Here is a 7,705-nt window from a genome sequence, read left to right as displayed (position 1 = left end):
TAAAAAATTGTATTTACCCGTGTACAATGGCAAGTGGCACTTGGGACTTGGGCATTGAAAACACCAGGTCTCACATGGCTTTACCAGCTCTGTGACTGTGTGGCAGATCACTTACCTTCCGTGAACCTCAATTTTGTCCACTTTCAAATTGGGATAATAATCCCTGAACTAGTCACCTCTCAGGCTAGCTGTAAACTCCAATAAAACAATGAAAATGAAATGCTCCATATGGAAGCAAATTGGAAATTACAAAGTGCTTTCTAAATGTCAGATGCTTACAATTAATATTTTATTTTCCTCTTTAATCTTTCTAAGGTATAAAAAAATAGCAATTTTGTTTCTAAAATAATTTCACTTACAAATTTCATTATATCAAATTCTGTTAAATAGCCATCAGGTAAGCATGGAGGAATAGCCAGGTCAGTATAACAGGCCATTGCTATGATAGCCTCAGTGTTTTCTTGTGTCATGTCATTCATTGAGGTAAGCTGGACAGCTTTATTTCTTTAAATAATTGCGTCCTATAATTCTGCCCTTGTCACTCTTCTCTAATTGTTCTATTTTGCCTGGCAGGCATTTTCTGGCCAACTGAGTTGGCTACCTTCTGGTTCCAGTAGTGAGCTTTCTTGTCAATTTTAGAGCAAGACCCTAGGTGCAAGACGATAGTTGGTAATTGGCTACACAACAGCTTTTTAAACTGTGGTTTCAGCTGAGATGATAAGTGAATAATCACCAGTTCCAAAGTGAAGGCGAGGCAAAGTCTCCTTAGGGCAAGTTATAAAGAAATATATAGACTCCCTGGACCAAAGGGTCTGGGCTGAGGCTAGAAATGAGAAATCAGAGAATACAGGGGCAGGATGGGTGAGGAAGTTTCTTTGGAGAGGAGTGGGGAGGCACCCCCTTCATCTCAAACCCAGTGAGAAGCCTTCCCAGAGGAGCCTGCCAGGGACTGAAGTTAGGTAGATCAGAGGACTGGAGTCTGACTCACTCTGGGAAAGCTAAAGCTCCATCCCGTGAAAGCATGGGGGAGGGGGGAGCAGGAAGGGGGGTGGCAGGTGGGGAGTGCTGCACTGGGATGGGCCTGCATTCTCAGAGTTATGAAAGAAAGAGACGTATGTGGTTGGGTTTTGTTTTGTTTTGTTTGGACTAGGTATGGCACCATCTTGGGACCCATCTAAAGGGGTTGGGGTAAAATCTGGATTTCTAGGGTCAGAGAATGGGTTGTAAACAAGCAGTGGGATAGCTCAGCATCCACCTGAAGAGTTCCCTGGAAAGATGTCTTCATTAATAAGAAATGCTGATGAACCCAGGAGGGCCCCACATGGGGTGCTTTAACTCTAGCCCAGGCACAGCAACCTCTAAGCTATTCAAATGGGGGTGGGGGGAAGTGCTCCATCTCCTGGCTCCTTTTCTCCCCACTTCCTGCCCACCTCCACCCAGGTTGCGTCCTAAAGTGGCCTCTAATGAATGGGGGAGTGCTGAGCCTAAGCTCACTGCATCTCTGCTGGGAAAGGCATCTGGAGACCTGAGACAGGAGAGGGGGATGAAGTCTTATTTTCAAGTAAAGTTTGATGCATTTGTTTATATCTTGTATCCAACATTATAATTTTGGAATGAAGCTATGATTGAGGTTTAGTTACAGTAGGACCATCGGTTATCTCCAAATGAGCAAAAAATACATGGGTGTTACCCACTTTCCATCTAGGGGCAGGGGAAGACAACCAACACTGAATGTATCTTAAAACAGCTGTGAGAGATGAAAAGAAAGTTGCATTTTAAAAGACTTTTTTTTTTTTTTTTTTAGATTTTATTTATTTATTTGACAGACAGAGATCACAAGTAGGCAGAGAGGCATGCAGAGAGAGAGGATGAAGCAGGCTCCCTGCCAAGCAGAGAGCCTGATGTGGGGCTCCATCCCAGGACCCTGAAATCATGACCTGAGCTGAAGGCAGAGACTTAATCCACTGAGCCACCCAGGCACCCAGAAAGTTGCATTTTAGTCACATCTCCCAAGTTGTGAATTCAAAATATTAGTTATGTTTTTATATTAAATGGCAAAGTTCCCTTGGTATAATGGAGTCCAGTGGCCAGTGGGACTTGATAATGTGATGACATGTTGACTCACTTGGAAAATTGAAACCTGGAAGAACACAAATACTTTGTTTCAGGACTTAAAATTACCCAACCCACTAATAAGTTTTCCTCTTGGATCCTTTGAAGAATACTTACATTCCTTTAGTTTAGGCTAGTATCATTTCCCACCTAGCATGATGGTTTACACATAATATGTGCTCAAAAATATTTTCAATTTAATTATTCTTTACAAGATACTTAGCACCAAGGCATGTGGCATTTTTTAAGTTGACAACAACACTTCAGCTGAAAAATCCCCATATTTATAAAACGTGGTGTCAACTTGAATGGAGTGTGATTATGGTCTCACTTGTATTTCACACTGTAAAGTGTTGCTGAATGGTCTAATAGGAGAGAACGGAATTTAAACCGGAAAAATATAAACGGGATTCTTTTTGCCAATCAACTGCGATGGTGCAGTAAGTACAGAAAAAATGTTTGCCCACAGGGAGGCTAGACTTGAATCTACCACTGTCATTCGCTACACTTCGGACTGATGTTTTGTCCCCTGTGAATGGGGATGCCAGGCTTGCTTGCTACCTCAGAGTGGTAGGGACACTTAAAAAGAAAATATACAATAAAATATCCTTTGCAAACTGTAAAGTGCTTCCCCCGTGCAATTGCTTAAAAACAGCCGAACGTTTAACTTTCATTCATTGCCATATGCATAGCGCTTTATATCTATTTTCTCATTCAGTCTTCGCCACAACCACAAGACCTACTACTAATTCTCTCCTTTTTACAAATGAGGAAACTGAGAGAGTAAGCCAACTAGTTCGAGGCTATACGGGGCTGTAACTTCAATCCAGTAAAGCCTGACTTTTAACCCTAAGCACTAAGCTGTCGTCCTGCTTTTTGTTGTTATTAATATAAGTGCTGAGAGCTCATAGGGTCTCAACAAATTTGGCTCGGTAAGCTGTTAATTTATAAGGAACTCCTCCCCACACCCGTCTTCTAAGCGGTTCCCTCGCACTCCCCCTCTCCAGCCCTCTCCCAAGACCCTCCCTTCGCTCCGCCAGGTCCCCCGCCCGCCCGTGGCCTCAGCCTTCCTACGCATGCGCTGGGGGACCGCGCAGGCCCAGTGGCCAGGCGGCGCTGGGAAACCTCCCAGTCTCTTCTCTCCCGGCCCCGCCCCACTCCGCCCCGCCCCGCCCCGCCCCGCCCTGCCCTGCTGCTCCTTCGCGGCTGCTGGCTGCCTCTGGAAACCTAAAGGATGAGCTGAAACTCCGCAGCTGTTACTGTTACCAGAGCTAATCACAGGGGCTTTGCGTTTGGCCGGAAGCCCCTTTCCCTGCGCCGGGTCCCAGCTCATTTCCTGTCCGGCTCCGCACGTCCAGCAGCGACCTGGCTCTGCAGGCAGGCGGCCCAGGCGCCCGGGGTAGGTAGTTTGTGTACGGTTACCATGGAGACGCCGGCCGGCCTGGCAGAGCCGGCGAGCTAAGGGGCTGGCAGGAGGGTGGGCTGGCAGGCAGTGACCGCGCTGCTGTGTTGTGTCCTGGCCTGAACCTGTGGAGGAGGGGACATTGCCGGGAGCGGGGAAACCTCTGTCCGTACGGGAGGTGAGGCGTCTCCCGCCTAGTCACCCGGGACCTTTCCTGCTGTCGCCTGCCTTTCTGCCCCCAGAAGGGTGTATGCTCTCGGCCTCGGTTCGGGACTGTCCTTATTTCTGTACACCGACTGTGTAGTCCACTGTGTGGAGCTTAACAGAAGCTTGGAGATATTTACTGAATGAAAGTGGTAAACCAAGGGGTTTTGTCTAGATAGACAGCGACCTCGCCACGGCCACACAAATTGTACCTGGGCTCTTAGGCAACAGATAGGGAGGGGCCCAATAAAAAAATAATGTAACAGTATACATTAAAATACGTCATGTGTACATATAATGCCTTTGATCGTCCGTTCCCACGACTGTCACAGCGGCTCTTCCATCTCACTCTAATTTAGAATTATTTTAAATTGGTAGAAAAACAAGAAGCACTCGATTTGCATCCTATTTTGTGAAACTATAAAATTCTGATTAGTTATTGATTTGGCATACTTGATATTCAATAAAATACTTCATAAAAATTCTTTTTCACAATGAAACCCTGCATTTAAATTTTTTTTGCATTTAAATTTTAATTTACAAAAATTTATGGAAACACCTAACAAACCTCATTCCCTTTCATTTGCAATTTCTTTCATTAAATGCAGTTTTTTATTCATGGGAGAATTTTTATTGTATCCGCCTGGGTCGTAGTTAACTTTTTCTTAAGGGCTAGGCACCACACTAAAGCACTTCACAAGGATTAGGTTATTTAATTATCAGAACAATCCTATAAGGCAATTATGGCATCCCTGTTTTACGGATGAGGAAACTAAAGCTTAGAGGCATTACGGTCTTTGCCAATGTCACATAGCTGTGAATTGCCAAGAGAATATTTGAACCCCTTATCCAGCAATGCACTTAACCACTACCTCTTTGGGTGCTCATGTTAACAGAAAGGTATTTCAGAATCATGGAAAGGGTCTTGAGTGCAGATGGCCTCGACTCACCATGGTTCAGCTGAAAATTTTCAACTTTATTGTTGGTGTGGCAGCAATTTTTAATGCAGTAGAAACCATACTTTGAATTTTTATCTTTTCCTGCCCTAGGGATGGGCTCTGTCGTACTCTCTGGGGATGCTGGGTAGTTGCAGCCACTCACTGTTACACACTCACAACCATTCTGTATCTATATAGCCATCTGTTTTTTTTTTAATTTCTTTTTAATTTAAAGATTTTATTCATTTATTTGAGACCCTGCAAGCAGGTGCCGAGTGGAGGAAGGGCAGAGGGGGAAGCCGACTCCCTGCTGAGCAGAGATTTCCCCAGGGTGAGGGAGCTCCATCCCAGGATCCCAGCATCAGGACAACAGAAAGCAGCCACTTAACCAACTGAGCCACCCAGGACCCCCACCCCCCGACCCTCCCGCAAGCCATTCTGGTTTTTATTTTAGGCACAGTATTCCATAAATGACGTGAGCTACTCAACACTCATTATAAAATAGGCTTTGTGTTAGCTGATTTTGCCCAACTGTGGGCTAATATAAGTATTCTGGGCATGTTTAAGTTAGGCTGTGTTATACTATGATATTCAGTAGGTTGGGTGTATTGAATGAATTTTTGACTTAATATTTTCAGTTTAGGATGGGTTTTTCAGGGTGTAACCCTATCACAAATTGAAGATCTGTATTTGATTTGCAGGGAACAGAGAGTGGAGGGGATCAGCCTTTCTCTTGTTGCAGAATATCTTGATAGAGAAATGCTGCATTTAGCAAGGAGACTGGTTTAGGTAACTCTTAGTGGCAGAGAGAAAGATGGGTCTTGATAATTAGGTATGAATTTTCACAAATGAGGACTCCGAAATTTTCCCCCAATGAGTAAGAAATATTTTGTTAAAAAGGAAGATCCCAGTTTCAGATTTCCTACCACTGGCTGTGGTCATCTTGTAGAGGTCCTGCAGACATCATCAACTCAGGACAGTGATGTAAGGCAGCTCATAGCCTTTTCCTTCCTTCCCTTCAAAGTCTACTTCTCCTGCTTTCTTTTAAAAGGTCTCTTGGTCCTCTGACCTCGGTGCCCCTCCAGGTCTGCATACTAAGTGTCACGTCTGGCTTCTTCCTGTCCTCTCAGCTGCTAAATCCTGTTGATTCTTCTGCTCTTGTTTTCCCTCACTTGTTCTCATCTTCTTACCTCTGTTTCACCTTTTCTCCTTCATCTCAGGTTTTCAGTACCTCATTCATGGATCACACTGTTTATCAGGTCTTACTCCCTGCCAGGCAACTTGCAGTAAAGGCAAGAAAGGAAAAGGGGGCTGAATTTGATCTCATATTACCACTTGGCATCAAGAATCAAATGCCATTTGACAGGGTGCCCTGCTGGCTCAGTCAGTAGAGCATGAGACACTTGATCTCAGAGTCATGAGTTCAAGCCCCACTCTGGGCATGGAGCCTACTTTAAAAAAAAAAAAAAAAAGAATCAGATGTCAGATGCCATTGAAATCAAGTCCCATATGCCTTCCTAATCCACTGTAACAGATGTCTCCAATGAAAGAAGCCATATTGCCTTCAGCTTGATATTGCTTGACTCAGATCTGTATTGGAAAATGGAGTTCAGGGGCGCCTGGGTGACTCTTGATTTCAGCTTAGGTCATGATCTCAGGGCTGTGAGATGGAGCCCCAAGTCAATCTCTGAGCTCAGCGGGGAGTCTGCTTGAGATTCTCTCTCTCCCTCTCCCTCTGCCCCTTCCCCTTCTCATGGGTGCTCTCTCTCGCTCGAAAAATAAATAAGTCTTAAAAAGAGAGAGAGAAGAGAAAATGGAGTTCAGCGATTCAACAAATGTTGACCTTCAACCATGCCTCACAAAAGGAACTGTGGCTCAGAATGCTGGTGAGACAGCACAGGGACACAGTGGGAAGTGTACTGACAGAGGCCAGCTGCTGACCTTGTAGAGTATGGAGGAGAAACACCTAACAGGCTGGAGGACAGGGAAAGCCATATCCAGGGATGCTTCCTTGAAGACCTCTAAGAATTAGTTGGCTCATTACATCAGAACTACCTCCTCTCATCCTGCCCTCTCCTGCCAGATCACATCATGCCTCCAAATCTATTAATTTACTCACCAGCTTTTTTTTTTTTTTAATTTCTTGACCTGCTATTCAGTTCTCTCTCTGGTCCAACTCCAATCTGTATTTCCAGAGCTCATTCTTCTCCAGCACACATCCCATATGTTCTTGGCACTCTGCCTTGGCTCACTCATTGACTTTGCTGGAAATTCCTTCTCTACTCTAGACCTAATGTCTGCCATTGCCACATGCTTCAAATTCAGCCCATTTTCCAGAACTAAGCTCAAGCATCACCTCCTCCGGGAAGCCTCCCTGACACTTCCTCCCAATCAGAAATCCTTTTTTTTTTTTTTTTGCAATCACATGGGAGTTATTTCAGTTTTTTTCATTGCCCCTACAAGTTTCCACCTTGTATTAAAATCATTTGGGTACAAGCAGAGTTGACATTGTGCTGGTACACTCCAAGAAAGCCGCTCCAGTTCTGGAAATATCAGCCTGTCTCTATATTGGTACAGACATAGCCGCAGCCCCAAGGCCTCTGGTGGCCCTGCCTCTTTCCACCCCAGCTCATGAGTATAGCTTCAGTATCATCTCTGGACATATGTCGTAGCTTCTGTGCTTTGTCTAAAACCTCATCCTTCACAAAACTGTTGTAGGGATTCAGTGAGATGATGTCCTCGAGACTGATTAGCACAATGCTTGGTAGTAAGACAAATATTTAACTAGCATTAGTGGCCTTCTTGGCTGAGAGTTGAGACAGTATTCATTCCTGTGTTCCCAGGGATCCGAGCAGAGGGCTTTGTACATAGGAAACAGTTAATCCATACTAGCCGAATGGATTTGTTCCAGTTGTCAAGAGAATTTTTGTAGAGTGAAAATTTCTGTGATACTGTTGTTTTATGGTTCAGGTGTCCTTTACTGTAACAGACAAGCTTTCAAACTCTGAGTGATTGTTTAAGTTGGCAAAAATCCTCTATAATAAGAATT

The 7,705-nt window shown here is 44.5% G+C and overlaps 1 protein-coding gene across 1 annotated transcript in view; it reads left to right on the top strand.

Moving 5' to 3' along the window:
* The first annotated feature begins 3,317 nt into the window (after nucleotides 1-3,317).
* ARMC2 (armadillo repeat containing 2) overlaps nucleotides 3,318-7,705 on the top strand; it is a 111,013-nt gene continuing 106,625 nt past the window's right edge. Inside the window, exon 1 of the mRNA XM_044244526.1 lies at nucleotides 3,318-3,511. The gene's annotated coding sequence lies outside the window, so the exon portion shown is untranslated. The remainder of the gene's footprint in view (nucleotides 3,512-7,705) is intronic.

Source organism: Neovison vison, chromosome 1, assembly GCF_020171115.1.
Source record: "Neovison vison isolate M4711 chromosome 1, ASM_NN_V1, whole genome shotgun sequence".
NCBI lineage: Eukaryota > Metazoa > Chordata > Mammalia > Carnivora > Mustelidae > Neogale > Neogale vison.
The sequence above is the reverse complement of the archived record's forward strand: the minus strand, read 5'-3'. Positions and strand labels throughout refer to the sequence as shown.